Source organism: Panthera uncia, chromosome B1 (genome assembly GCF_023721935.1).
Source record: "Panthera uncia isolate 11264 chromosome B1, Puncia_PCG_1.0, whole genome shotgun sequence".
NCBI classification, from domain to species: domain Eukaryota; kingdom Metazoa; phylum Chordata; class Mammalia; order Carnivora; family Felidae; genus Panthera; species Panthera uncia.
In genome coordinates this window covers 145,449,004-145,464,237 of record NC_064811.1, presented here as the reverse complement: position 1 = coordinate 145,464,237, position 15,234 = coordinate 145,449,004, and the positions used below count along the sequence as shown (strand labels likewise).

At 35.5% G+C, this 15,234-nt stretch overlaps 1 protein-coding gene and 1 long non-coding RNA gene across 4 annotated transcripts in view; one reads left to right on the top strand and one right to left on the bottom strand.

Moving 5' to 3' along the window:
- Positions 1–15,234, bottom strand: part of GALNTL6 (polypeptide N-acetylgalactosaminyltransferase like 6) — a 1,200,087-nt gene that overhangs the window by 1,149,770 nt on the left and 35,083 nt on the right. The window lies entirely within an intron of this gene.
- Positions 56–14,902, top strand: LOC125923211 (uncharacterized). 2 transcript variants are annotated; one of them, XR_007457949.1, is made up of 3 exons: positions 56–125; positions 290–386; positions 14,453–14,901. It is a non-coding gene; the product is annotated as an uncharacterized LOC125923211 (long non-coding RNA). The 2 variants fall into 2 exon arrangements; XR_007457950.1 differs by having other exon boundaries at positions 60–125; positions 287–386; positions 14,453–14,902.

Sequence of the window (15,234 nt, the reverse complement as noted above, 5' to 3'; positions counted from 1 at the left end):
AGCACTCACCTGCATAGCATTGTTGGAGAATAATATTCCGTAACTGTCAAGGTGGCTAAGAGACTGAGAACTAACTCATGAATTGCTCCTGGAATGGTTTCTGGCACTTAGGAGGAATGATAAATGTAATTATTATTTTTACTCTCTCAATATAAATTTACCTGTTTAGAATTAAATTTATATATGTAAAATTATGTTTTGGTGACATTTTATGATATTTACAATTTTCTAAATAATTGCTTGTAAGATTTTCTTTGCTTCTATGTTATATACATATGTCTTAAAGCAGTTTAAAAATGAAATTGGAATGCCATGCAAATGGAAACGTTTATCCTCTATGAAAGAACAAGGAATCATCCCCTTGTATCTCTGCTTTCAGGCTCCAGGTAAATAACACATAGCACTGCCTCTTATTAACTATTTCTTGTTATCTCACAAACACATTATATAGAAATTGTGGGGTATTATTAGCATTTTATCATTCTATAATTGGATTTCACTTAAAAAAATAAAAACTAAATCATCTTAACTTTACATCACAAATAAAAACATCACTGCAATCCAAAACAAAGTTTTGTTGGTGAGTGTATTTAATTAATTAACACTATACTGAACATCTAAACTTATCCACATACTTAATGTACATTACATCTTGATTTATAAAAGCCAACTGACATTCTAGTGGGCATTTTCTGTTCTTTATAATGTTATTTTATGGGAGTGTAACATCAATTGCCTCCCCCTAATGTCACTAGAGTAACCAGAAAACATTTAAAGATGGGGGCCAGCTTTTTACTTTCACAAACTGTTCCCAGATATCTGAGAATAGGGTACCAAAAGGCTAACTTCACAAAGAAAAATGGTCATAGTTGTAGCACAAAGATGTCTTTAATGACTCTTGATGGGTACATCTGAGTAAATATTTGAAAACAAATGATGGATTTGTTCCGGCTCACCCACACTCAGTCTTTTAAACCTTTGTGTATGGATGAAGGTGTAAAACTGCCTAAGAAACTAGCTTACTATAAAGTACCTATCACTGCTTGAAAATGTAATATGGTTTGAAGCAACTCCCATTGTGAAAAATGATATAAGTAGAGCCATTTTTCAAATAGAGCTGGAGTGGCCATTTCAGGCACACTGCCTTGTACATACTGTTTTCTAAATCTTTGAATACAGCCAAACCCCAACATTCTAAGAAGTCAATGAGAAAGAGAAAAGACTGATAAAAGTGACCTTTTGCCTAGTGACCACCATTCCTGACCAATCAGTAAAGTACAAATCTAGACTTGCTTGTCAGCATCAATGAGCTTTTGTTAAAAACAAGTTACCTAATTTTTTTTCTTTTTCATGAAAATCCTGACTTTACGTCCTAATACTATCTGGGGTTCTACCTGTGTACCCCAAATTGCAATTATTTTATCTCAAATAAACATATTGCTTCTTGACATTTTTAAGAAAAATTTTTAATGTTTATTTATTCTTGAGACAGAGACAGAGCGTGAACAGGGGAGGGGCAGAGAGAGAGGGAGACACAGAATCCGAAGCAGGCTCCAGGCTCTGAGCAGTCAGCACAGAGTCCAATGTGGGGCTCAAACTCACTAACCGTGAGATCATGACCTGAGCTGAAGTCGGACACTTAACCAACTGAGCCACCCAGGCGCTCCTTGAAATGGTTTCTTATCTGTAGGGTCACACCATCATTTTTTTAGCCAAAAATATTTGAAATTGTAGCTTAAAGTCTTTAAGATCAACACAAGTATCATTTGTTGAATTCTATGTGCTGCAAACTATGCTAGAAACCAGGAAATTGAAGGGCATAGCCCTATTTTCAATAAATTTGCAGTCAATTAGCAGGTGCTATAATGTTCTTTAAAAAAAAATAATAATGTTTACCCATTTCTGAGAGAGAGAGAGCACAAGTCGGGGAGGAGCAGAGAGAGAGAGAGAGAAGACAGGGAGACACAGGATCTGAAGCAGGCTTCGGGCTCTGAGCTGTCAGCACAGAGATGGACCTGGGGCTCGAACTCACAGATCATGACCTGAGCTGAAGTTGGAAACTTAACCGACTGAACCACCCAGATGCCCCTATAATGTTTATGTAATATATGTCTTGATGAACACTCAGTGGAGGGAATGGGGATTAAGAAATATGTCCTGGAGGGAATGAGGCCTGAGATGGTCCCTGAAAAGTAAGGAGAAACTAACCAGGTAAAGGGCAAAGAAGGCTCTAAATAAAGACTTTTTTCTAAGATATCTGTACTTTGAAAGCTATAGTTTGTCTTATAAATTGGATTACATTATTAGCCCAATAAAAGATCAACAATTATTAGAATTATTACCTAATGACTGTTTCAATAAAGAGTTATATTGAATAATCCAAAAAATAAATCAACATACTAACAGAAAATAAGAAAAGCAAGGTATATTGTTTCCACCAGTTGAGGCAGTCATGGTCTATAAAGGTGCTGTATGAACAGTACCAAACTATTCATATTGATATAGTTGATATTGATACACATTTATCACATAGATTATAATCTCAAATCCTAAAGCAACTCATATAGGAAGATTCTATTTGCATGCTAAAAAAGAGAAAACACATTTCCGGAGTGTTACGTGACTTGCCTGAGGCCACTCTACTAACTGACTGAGAGCAAGAGCTTCTTTTGCTGCACTGCCCCCTACTGTCTCCATTCCTTTGGTTATCACTGTAGGAGAGCTGAAACACCAAGACTGAGCCTCACGTTGTTCCACTATAGCTGGGAATGTGTGCACCGGGTGATTCACATTTTTCTCCACTTTGTACATGTCTGAAAATGACCACGAAGCTCTGCAGGTACTGATTTTGGGGTCACAAATAAATTTTAATAAATAGCTGAATTCTCAAATATGGGATCAGCAATTAATGAAGGTTGAATGTAATATCAGTGGTTAACTTATACTGAAATAACGGAGAATATCAGGAAAGAACCAAAAAATAAGTAACAAATAATTACAGGAAAATTTAAGAACACCACATTTATCATAAAATGAAGGAGAAAGGACTTTGGAGGAGATGGTGTAATAGAAGGACCCTGAGCTCACCTTGTCCCACAAACACAACTAGATACAACTCGTATCAGTATAAACAGCCTAGGAAATAAGAACACAAGGAGAACAAATGCCACAACTAAATGTAGAGAAGAGGTCACATCCAAGAGGGTAGGAAGGGCTGAGATATGGTGGAGAGTTAAAGGAACCCGTGGGACTCTCCACGGGAGGGAAGGACACGGGGGTGTGGAAACAGGAGAGAAGCAGACCCTCACATTGGTAAACCCATGTGAGAAGATGAATCCCCATAATATCTGGCTTTGAAAACCAGAGAGGCCAAATTTCGTGAATTTTTATAACCAATGGGGATTTAAAGCCTGAACGTTAACAATTAGTAGTCTGGAAGAGACTGGAGGGAGTACCAGCACTTAAAGAGACAACAGGAAAAAGAGCTCATGGAGATCAAGCATAGAACCAGCAATCTGAAAAACGCCTGGGCCTATGACAGGGAGAGTTATTTACTAATCTCAAAGCATATTCTGGAAGCATAGGGTCCCCTCAGGGAGTTCTCCAAGAACAAAGGAGCTGGCAGGTGCCATTTCCTTCTTCTTCTTCCCGAGCATACACATCAAGACCTGCAGGAACCAGCACAGCACCAAAATTCACTACCTAACTTACTTGTACCAGGCCCCGCCCCTCCAGCTAAGCCTGCCTTAGTTCTGGCACTGTGGGACCCCTCCCCTAAAAAACCAGCTCAATCCTTGCGAACAGTGCATCACCCAAATGTGCACTTTGCAAGGGGCCTTAGTCTGGTGTCAGTAGCTAGTCACCTCCCATGAAGGACACATTTCTGTCTCAGCAGTGACAGCATATCTTCGGTAGAAGAGGACCAGCACAACCTTGCTGAAACTGTGTATCCTGCCAACTACTTTCAAGAGCAAGTGGCATATTTAACTTTCCTAACACACAGAAATAGACACAGAGAGTTAGACAAAATGAGGAGACAGAAGATATGTCTCAAATGAAAGAATAGGACAAAACCACAGTAAGAGACCTAAGAGAAACCGAGATAAGAAATTTAAAGTAATGATCATAAAGATATTTACACTGGACTTCAGAAAAGTGAAGGACATCAGTGAGACCCTTAACAAAGAGATAAAAAAGAAAAAAATCAGAGATGAAGAATACAATAATTAAAATTAAAAATATACTAGATGGATTAAATCACAGACCAAAGGAAGCAGAAGAATTAATCAGTGACCTGAAGGACAGAGTAATGGAAAGTAATCAAGCTGAGCAGGTGAAAGAAAGAACTCCAGTGACTCCATAAAGTGTAACAACATTTTCATTATAGGGATCTCAGAAGCAGAAGAGAGGAAAAGGGAACAGAAAAAGTTATTTGAAGAAAAAATAGCTGAAAACATCCCAAATCTGGAGAAGGAAACAGAAATTCAGATATAGAAACAGAAGGCACAGAGATTCCCCAAAAAGTCATCCAAGGAAGTCTATACCAAGAAACATAGTAATTAAAATGGGGAAAATAGTAATAGAGAATTTTAAAGGCAGCAAGAAGAAGAGAGTAACATACAAGGGAAGCTTCATAGGGCTATCAGCAGAAACTTTCTAAAGCAGAAGAGAGTGGCATGCTATATTCAAAGTGCTGAATGGGAAAAATCTGTAGCCAAGAATAACTCCATCCAGCAAGGCTATCATTCAGAATAGGAGAGATAAAGATTTTCCCAAACAAAAGGTAAAGGACCATTAAACCAGCCCTACAAAAATGTTAAAGGGGACTCTTTAAGTAGAAAGGGAAGATCATAAATCAGAGTAAGAAATGTAGGAATCACAAATGTAGTAAAGTATATATGTAAAAACCAGTTCAAGTAACTAACAAAATAAAAGGATGAAAAGTATGATATCATATACCTAAAATGTGGGGAGGAGAGGAATGAAGAATGAGTTCCAGCTTAAGCAACCATCCATTTAATATAGACTGCTATATGCAGAAGATGTTACACAAAACCTAAACCTAACTACAACTCAAACACCAGTAATAGGTATTAAAAAGTAAAGAGAAAGGAATTCAAGTATTATCACTAGGGAAAGCCAGCAAACTGTGAAAGAGATCAAGAGAAGAAAGGATCACAGAACAAGTAATAAAATAGCAATGAATACATAATTATCAATAATTACTTTGAATGTAAATGGATTAAATGTTCCAATAAAAAGACAAAGACTGACAGATTGGACAACAAAAACAAGATGCATCTACACACTGCCTCTAAGAGACTTATTTCAGACCTAAGGACAACATATACAGATTGAAAGTGAGGGGATTGAGATACATTTATCATGCAAATGGCTGTCAAAAGAAAGCCCGAGTAGCAATATTTATATCAGACAAAACAGACTTTAAAGACTGTAATGATATAAATTACTATAAAATAATAAAGGGGACAACCCAACAAGAAGATATAACAATTGTAAATACTTAGGTACCCAAAAAAAGAGCACTCAAATACATAAAACAGTTAGTGACAAACATGAAGAAACAAATTGTTATAGCAATAATAATATAATAGTATACTATTATACTATATTATAGTATACTATTATATACTAGGATATAATATTATTAGTATACTATTATACTATATTATAGTATACTATTATATACTAGTATATAATATTATTAGCATACTATTATATAGTATATTAATAATTAGTATAGTATATAGTATATTAGTGTGTGTGTGTGTGTGTATACACACACACACACACACACACACACACACTAGTATACTATTAGTAACACTATTACATTACTAATAGTAAAAGTGATACAATAAAATTGGGGAATTTAATTCCCTACTTACATCAATGGACATTATCTAAACAGAAAATCAACAAGGAAACAATGGCTTTGAATGACACATTGAACCAGATGGATTTAACAGATATTTTCAGACCATTATATCCTAGAAGAGCAGAATACACATTCATTTCAAGTGTACATTGAAAATTCTTCAGAATAGATCACATATTAGGTGACAAAACAAGCCTCAACAAATTCAAAAAGACCAAAGTCACATCATGCATCTTTTCTGACCATAATCCTATGAAACTGGAAACCAACCACAAGAAAAAAAACCTATGAGTGCAAACACATGGAAGTTAAACAACATGTTACTAAATAATAATGGGTCAAACATGAAATCAAAGAAGAAATTAAAAATACATGTAGACAAATGAAAATGAAAACACAACAATCCAAAATCTTTGGGACGCTGCAAAAGTGGTTCAAAGGGGGAATTTTGTAGCAATATGGGCCCACATCAAAAGCAAGACAAATCTCAAATAAACAACCAAACCTTACACCTAAAGGAGCTGGAAAAATAAGAACAAACAAAACCCCAAACCAGCAGAAGGAACAAAATAATAAAGATTAGAGCAAAAAAGCACTTTTCTTTGAAAAGTTCAAAAAAATTGATGAACCTTTAGCCAGGCTCACATTTTAAAAAAGGAGAGAGAAAAAGCAAGGGCTCAGATGAAAAAAAATAAGAAAATAAAGAGGAGAAATAACGATCAACCCCAAAGAAATACATTAATTGTAAGAGAATATTATTAAAAATTATATGCCAACAAAATGGACAACTTAGAAGAAATGGATAAAGTCCTAAAAACATATAACCTACCAAAACTAGGCATAAAGAGGGGAAAATTTGCGTGATGAGCATTGAGGAGGGCACTTGTTGGGATGAGCACTGGCTGTTGTATGGAAGCAATGAATCACAGGAATCTACCCCCAAAACCAAGAACACACTGTTTACACTGTATGTTAGCCAAGTTGACAATAAATTATATTAAAAAATAATAAAACTAAACTAAAGTAAAATAAGTCATGGCAAAAAATAAGATAAAAAATAAAATCATAACTTTGTATTTTGAAAAAAAAGAAAATTTGGGGGCACCTGCGTGGCTCAGTTGGTTAAGCGTTTGACTTCAGCTCAGGTCACGATCTCACAGTTCATGGGTTCAAGCCCCACATCAGGCTCTGTGCTGACAGCTCGGAGACTAGAGCTTGCTTCAGATTCTGTGTCTCCCTCTCTCTCTGCCCTTCCCCTGCTCCTGCTCTGCCTCTCTCTCTCTCAAAAATAAACAGAAAGAAAGAAGGAAGGAAGGAAGGAAGGAAGGAAAGAAAGAAAGAAAGAAAGAGAAAGAAAGAAAAATATAAAATTTGGACAAACCAATTACCATCAATGAAATTGAATCTGTAATCAAAAAAGTCCAGGACCAGAGGATTCAACCAAGCATTTAAAGAATTAATATCTATTTTTCTCAAACTACTCCAAAAATTAAGAGGAAGGAAAACTTCCAAATTCATTCTATGAGGCCAGCATTACCGTGATACTAATACCAGATAAAGATACCACAAAAGAAAAACAACACAAAACAAACAAACAAAAAACAAAGAGAAAGAGAGTACTACAGGTCAATATCTCTGATGAACACAGATGCAAACATCTTTAACAAAATACTAACAAACTGAATCCAGCAATATGTTAAAAAAAATAATTCACTATGATCAAGTGGGATCTATTCCCAGGATGCAAGTGTTGTTCAATATTCACAAATAAATCAACATGATATATCACATCCATAATTGAAAAGACAAAAACCATATGATCATTTCAATAGATGCAGAAAAAAACATTTGACAAAGGACAACATCTATTCATTATGAAAACGCCCAACAAAGCAGGTTTGGAGGGAACATATCTCAACATAATAAAGGCCATATATGGAAAACCCACAGCAAACTTCATACTCAATGGGAAAAAACTGAGATCTTTTTTTCCGAGATCAGGAACAAGTCAAAAATGTCCAGTCTGACCACTTTTATTCAACATAGTATGGAAGTTTTAGCCACTGCAACCAGACAAGAAAAGGAATAAAAGGCACCCAAATTGATAAGGAGGAAGTTAAAACTTTCACTATTTGTAGATGCCATGATACTATATATAGAAAACACTATGGACTCCACCAAAAAACTGCTAGAATAAATGAATTCAGTATGGTTGCAGGGTACAAAATTAATGTGAAGAAATCTGTTGCATATCTATACACTGATAATAAAGCAGCAGAAAAAGAAATTAAGAAAACAAACCTAGTTACAATTTCATCAGAAGTTAATAAGATACCTAGGAATCATCTTATTCAAAGAGGTGAAAGACCTATAATCTGAAAACCATAAAACACTGATGAAAGAAATTGAAGATGACACAAAGAAATGGAAAGACATTCCATGCATGGATTGAAAGAACAAGTGTTGTTAGAATGTCCATACTACCAAAGCAATCTACAGATTTAAGGCAATCCCTATCAAAATACCAAGAGCATTTTTCACAATACTAGAGCAAACACATCCTAAAATGTATAACGAGCCACAAAAGCTCCAAATAGCCAAAGTACTCCTAAAAATTAAAAACAAAAAAACAAAAAAACAAAAAAACAAAGTTGGAGGTATCACAATTCCAGACTTCAAGTTATATTACAAGGCTGAAGCAATCAAGACAGTATGGTACTGGCACAGTAACAGATATAGACAAATGGAACAGACTAGAAAGCCCATAAATGAACCCATGATGATATGGTCAATTAATCTTCAATGAAGCAGAAAAGACTATGCAATGGGAAAAAGATAGTCTCTTCAATAAATGGTGTTGTATAAACTGGACAGCTACGTGCAAAAGATTGAAACAGGGACACTTTCTTATACCATACACAAAAATAAACTCAAAATGGATTTAGGACCTTAATGTGAGACCGCAAACGATTAAAAATCCTATAAGGGAGTAAAAGTAGTAATTTCTCTGATATCAGACATTACAACATTTTTCCAGATCTGTCTTCTGAGACTAGGGAAACAAAACCAAAAATGAACTATTTGAACCACATCAAAATAAAAGTTTCTACAAAGCAAAGGAAACAATCAGTAAAACTAAAAGATAATCTACTGAATGGGAGAAGATATTTGAAAATGACATATGTGATAAAAGGTTAGTATCCAAAACATATAAAGATCTTATACAATTCAACACACATACACACACACACACACACACACACACACACACACAGACACCCCTAATTAAAAATGGGCAGAAGACATGAACAGACATGTTTCTCCAAAGAAGACATCCAGATGGCTAACAGACACATGAAAAGATACACACTCATCATCAGGGAAATGAAAACTCAAAGTATAATGAGATATCAGCTAACACTTGTCAAAATGGCTAAAATCAAAAATACAAGGAGCAGCGAGTGTTGGTGAGGATGTGGAGAAATGAACCCTCATGCTGTTGATGGGAATGCAAACTGGTGTAGCCACTGTGAAAAAAAAAGGATGAACTGCCTCAAAAAAATTAAAAATAGAATTACCATATGATCTAGCAATCACACTACTGGGTATCTACCCAAAGAATGGAAAAACACGAAGTTAAAGGCTATATATGCACCCCTATGTTTATTGCAGCATTATTTACAATAGTCAGTTTATGGAAGCAGCCAAAGTGTCCATTTAAAGATAAATGAAAAAGAATATGTGGTATATATACACAATGGAATATTAGTCACCCAAATAAAAATATGAAGTCCTGACATTTACAACAACATGGATGGAACTAGAGTGTACAATGTTAAAGTAAATAAGTATATCAGATACAGACAAATACCATATGATTTCACTCACATGTAGAATTTAAGAAATAAAACAAATGAACAAAGGGGAAAAAATAAAAGAGATAAACCAAAAGACAGACTCTTAACTATAGAGAACAAACTGATTGTTACCAGAGGGGAGGTTAGTGGAGGGATTGGGGAAATAGGTAAAGGGTATTAAGAGAACACTTGTCTTGATGAGCACTGAGTAATATAAGGAATATTTGAATCACTGTATTGTACACCTAAAACTAATATAACACCATGCGTTAACTACACTGGGATTTAAATTTTAAAAAATGGGAAATGTATTATGATGGGCCAATCAGTGTTTGAAAAGAAAGGAAAACTAAAAGTGTACTGAAACCTTAATCTACAAACAGTGACTGTGTGCTTCTATAGAAATGTTTGGTAAAATAATACTATTACCATTCGGCAGCTATAATGATAACTGTCCACAATTTATTGGACATGAATTACACAATGGGATACTCTGCCCGTATTAATGAGGTTATTAAGAGCTGTGGTTACAAATAAAGCTCAAATGTTAGTTGTTTAGTGGACACAAGTTTCTTTTTTTCTTAATAACATAATAGTTCAGAGCAGGTATATTTCCTTTTTGCAGTAATTCAGAGTTGGATTCCTCTCTTCTTAAGCCACAATCATCCACGAGGACATTCTGGGCATCGCTATCCTATTTCAGAGAGCACATATACTCTCTGAGTATATGTTGGCTGGGAATAATATACGTGACTTATGTTCATGTTCCATTAGTAGGAAGCAGCCGCATGACCAGACCACACACAAATTCAAGAGAGTTGGGAAATGAAATCCCAGTAAGGGCAGCCAGTTGCCAGTACCAGAATGGAAATATGGAAAAGGAAGCATCCATTTTTAATTGAGTTTGACATTACCACTGACATAAACATACTATCTAATGTAAGTCCCGAGCTCAATATGCTTGACAACATTTTATTTTTTTCTTCTGACCCAGAATCCACATACTCTCATCATATTCCTAAAGTCACCTTTAATTTTCTCTCAAAACCAAGAGACTAGCAAGCATTTGTCTTCTAAATGCAAATTAACCAAGCAAACGGTACTTCTGGATGGAAAAATAACACCAATTAAGAAGCATCAGCTTCCTACATAATTGGAAGTTTATCAAATTACCTCCATTTCATTTAGTCGCTATTGCTAGGCAAGTGGGTTCATTAATACACGAACCAGTTAGTGATCAAATAAGTATGTTGGTAAGTAATTTCAACATTTGGATACTGAAGGTCATCAAGTGTTATTCCTAGAACGAAAAACAGAAGATTAATGTCTACAGCCTGGAGACAAGCGAACCTACAGACATGCTGGTTACACTATTTCATGCTGATTGTTGTAATGGAGCAAGAAAGGCAGTATACTGTGGAGATCTCAATCAGTTGAAAACAAGCAACTCCGAAGAAAATCCTCACCACAGCAACCATTTCTGACTAAATTGCTTGTTATCTTTACAAAGCAACCCTACTGGTGCCATTTATTTATATGTTGCTTATTACCCTGAGTACAATTCTCAGTGTTATATCAGTTCTCAGGGAATCACTCTTCCTAAACAGCAATCAGTACTTCCTCCAATCACATGCTGCCACAACCCCACATCCCCACCCTACAAATGCAAAGTGCTCTGGATGATATCTACTGGTCCACTTCTATAATCTGTCATGCCAATGAAGTGCCTCAAGACATTAGCCTAATTAATATAAAACTCCAGACCTTGTACCTGAAAACAAGGCCTAGGGTAGAAATGAATAGTTTAAAAGGGAAGATGAAATTCAAAATACTGCAGAGTTCTATCATCTATTCAGAAACTTGGCAGACATCAAAACAGCCAAGGTTTCCTAAGAAGATAATATAGGTGCCTGTGTTAGTATACATAAGAGTGGCAATGGAGGGGATTCTCACTTATCTAGGGAAAAATAAATACACCTCAGATATAAATGGTGAAATGGTAACGAAGTTAAATCAAGATGAAGATGTAGGAAAAGTGAACATTTTTTTAAAGCAATAGTAAACCTGATCTTCATCCTCTGAGTCAAGGAATGACCCAACCATCATAACTGGCAAATGAGTTAGAGAAAGAGTAATGTTCCACCTCCAGAATTTAACAGGTACCGTTAACAAATATTAAAGAACATAAAGCCACCTTATCCACTGAACACCTGCAGTTGTACTGTCTCCCTGCACAATAACACACATGCTATCATAAAGGCATTTGTACAAACACAAAGTTTGTTTTTATTTATACATACTTTGAAGTTAGCATTTTTCAATATTCTAGAAGAAATTTAAAGAAAGACATTTTCTTTCCCACTTTCCTCAAATGCACAAATTCTACATCAATATTGAATAAGTACTATTGTCTTAATCACAAATAGAAAATCACTAATAGAAATCATTATAGCAACCACTAACAGAAAATTACACGTTGGTTTTCAAAGAATCAAGGATTCTGGTAACCACCAGGCATCAATCTTTACAGCACGTTCTGTGAATTTCTTTTTTTTAAATTTTTTAATGTTTATTTATTTTTAAGAGAGAGAGACAAAGTGTGAGTGGGGAAAGGACAGAAAGAGAGAGGGAGACACAGAATCTGAAACAGGCTTCAGGCTCTGAGCTGTCAGCACAGAGCCGGATGAGGGGCTCAAACTCACTAACTGTGAGATCATGATCTGAGCTGAAGTCAGACGCTTAACCGATTGAGCCACCCAGGTGCCCCCGTTCTGTGAATTTCTTTAAAAAAAAAACCTAGATTTTTGTTGGCTTGCCTGTTTTACTCAGTATATTTTTGCACTCAATATCTTCATCCTCAGCCAACAAGATATATTGTGTATGCACACAACATGGGCAGGACCTAGCCTCCCTGGAAAACTCAGTGTCACAGTAAATATCAAGTTTACATATGTGAGGTTATAAACACAAAATCCGGGTGAACTATGAAAAAACTATAAAGGTCTCTTCTAGGGATGCAGTAATTTGTATTATTAATAAAATTTACATAGAAATATTTCTTTTCTTTTTTTTTTAATTTTTTTTCAACGTTTATTTATTTTTGGGACAGAGAGAGACAGAGCATGAACGGGGGAGGGACAGAGAGAGAGGGAGACACAGAATCGGAAACAGGCTCCAGGCTCTGAGCCATCAGCCCAGAGCCTGACGCGGGGCTCGAACTCACGGACCGTGAGATCGTGACCTGGCTGAAGTAGGACGCTTAACCGACTGCGCCACCCAGGCGCCCCAGAAATATTTATTTTCTAAAATGAGCTATGGATTTTGCATATTTCCTTACCCATTATGAATTGCATAGGACAAATTAATACTTTCATAAATATTATAAGATATGCTCATAAATTTACTAGTTAAGTCATGATTTCCACCATCTTTAAAAAATAATCTAGTTTCATACAGCATTTCTTAGTTCTATCAAATTCCTCAATGCTGGAATTTTATAAAGAAAATTAAAAAATAACATGCTGCTCAATTGCTTTAAAACTCTCTTCAATCAAGACTATTCTTGATCTATAATGGCCAGAAATTAGTCTAAAAAATTAGTTGGTTTATTATCTATGAATCTTCTTCACAGTCATGTTGATATTTTTATTTTCAGGGTGTCTAAATGCTTCAGTTGGTTAAGCATCATGATCTTGGCTCAGGTCATGATCACACAGTCCATGAGTGTGAGCCCCATACTGGTCTCTAAGCTGACAGCATGGAGCCTGCTTGGGATTCTCTCTCTGCCTCTCTCTCTGCCTCTCCCCCACTCATGCCCTATCTTTCTTTCTCTCAAAATAAATAAGCATTAATTTTTTCTTGTTCTAATCTCTTTGTATTTTATTGGAATATCACTTTTGTTGTATGTTTGACATTAAGTTGTTTTCTATTTACAAGTATCATTTTTAAAACTAAAATTTTTTAGCCAATCTTAGATCGGTTTGAGATTTTATGTAAATATTTGTTAGCACTACTGATAGTAAGCTAAAATTCTATAAAATAACTTGGGCTAAGAGAATTTAAAATTAGTTTACTGTCTGTAAAAAAGAATCATTGTTCATTGTTTATAGCTTATAGTTACTATTCCCAATACGTACCTGAGAGTGATTGTTAAATCAAGTTTAATATGTATTTCACCAAGACATTCCATTTTGGGGCACATCAAAAAATGCTGAATGTAAGGTTTGAATTGTTTCAAATAATGTCATTGCCACAGACACAGTTAAGGGCACATCTCCTAGTAATAAATTCAAACTATGTATCACACCTGGCACAAAGAACATGTCTGGACTGGGATAAAATCTGGCTTATCCATACTTCTTGTCAACAACACATTTGTGTCATTTCATAAAGGTATCCCTTATAATCTTTTAAACCAATGTATGAAAGTTGTTCTTTTAATAATTGAGCCAATGTTACTTTTTTTTTTTTGGTAAAACAAGGGAAATATTCATCAGTTTCAACCTCTTTGTTTTCTCTGGTATTTCACCATTTATTAAATTTAATTGTTCCATATAAGTTTTGTCACTGACACAAACTGAAATAAGTGTTTACTTTGATAATTTCATTTATACTCTGTTTCCTCACTTTATCAACTACTAATAAACTCATGTTCTTCATTGTTTCACTGTTGTTGTTTTTTTTTAATTTTCTGCAGACTTCTACATGTTGAAATAAACCAAGAGATCTAGAGAAGGGAAGGCTTTTCTTTATAATTGATACATGGTAAGGAAGCCAGCCAGCAAAGAAACTGCTTTCAGATTCAGCAGGGAAGGAATTTTACAGGAGTTTGGTGGTCAAAGCCACTCTGAGGACAGGCAGCAGATTCTTGAAAGGGAATCCACAAAGTTTCAAGGGTTCTGGCAGGAAAGTTTTCACCAGAACAAGAAATGGGTTGCCGTGATCATCAACAAAAGGGCCTTAACGTTTTCTTGAGAAAAGTTCTGAAAGTTCTTTCCTAGTAATGTAAGTTTTAAGTCAAGGTCACATAGACTTTGCTGGAGCAAATGGGCCCAGGGGAAAACGTTATGATAAAAGAAGGGTTCAAGACAGTTCAGAAAAATACAGATTTTTTTTAGGATGTGAATTGCAACATGATGAGAAATAAGAGAAGAGACTTGGCTGGAAAATTATACTCTGTCACTCAAAAATCTATTGCATTTATGAAAAGACTCACTTGTGAAAAAAATCAAAGAAAATATTTGAGGAGTCATTTCTCTCATTTAAGTGTTCTTCTACTCGAAAAGCACTCCAGTTTTCTTAGTGTCTACTGCAGAAGTCGTCAGCACCAACCATAGCATGTCTCTGCCTTGAGATCATGGACATTAGTTGGAAAGACACGGGGCAGGAGATGCGGGAAAGCCTTCTCTAAGGCTTGAAGGATGAGACAAACAAAACTGGAGGTACAGCGCTATGGTTCCTTTAACACGTATGTTTGTG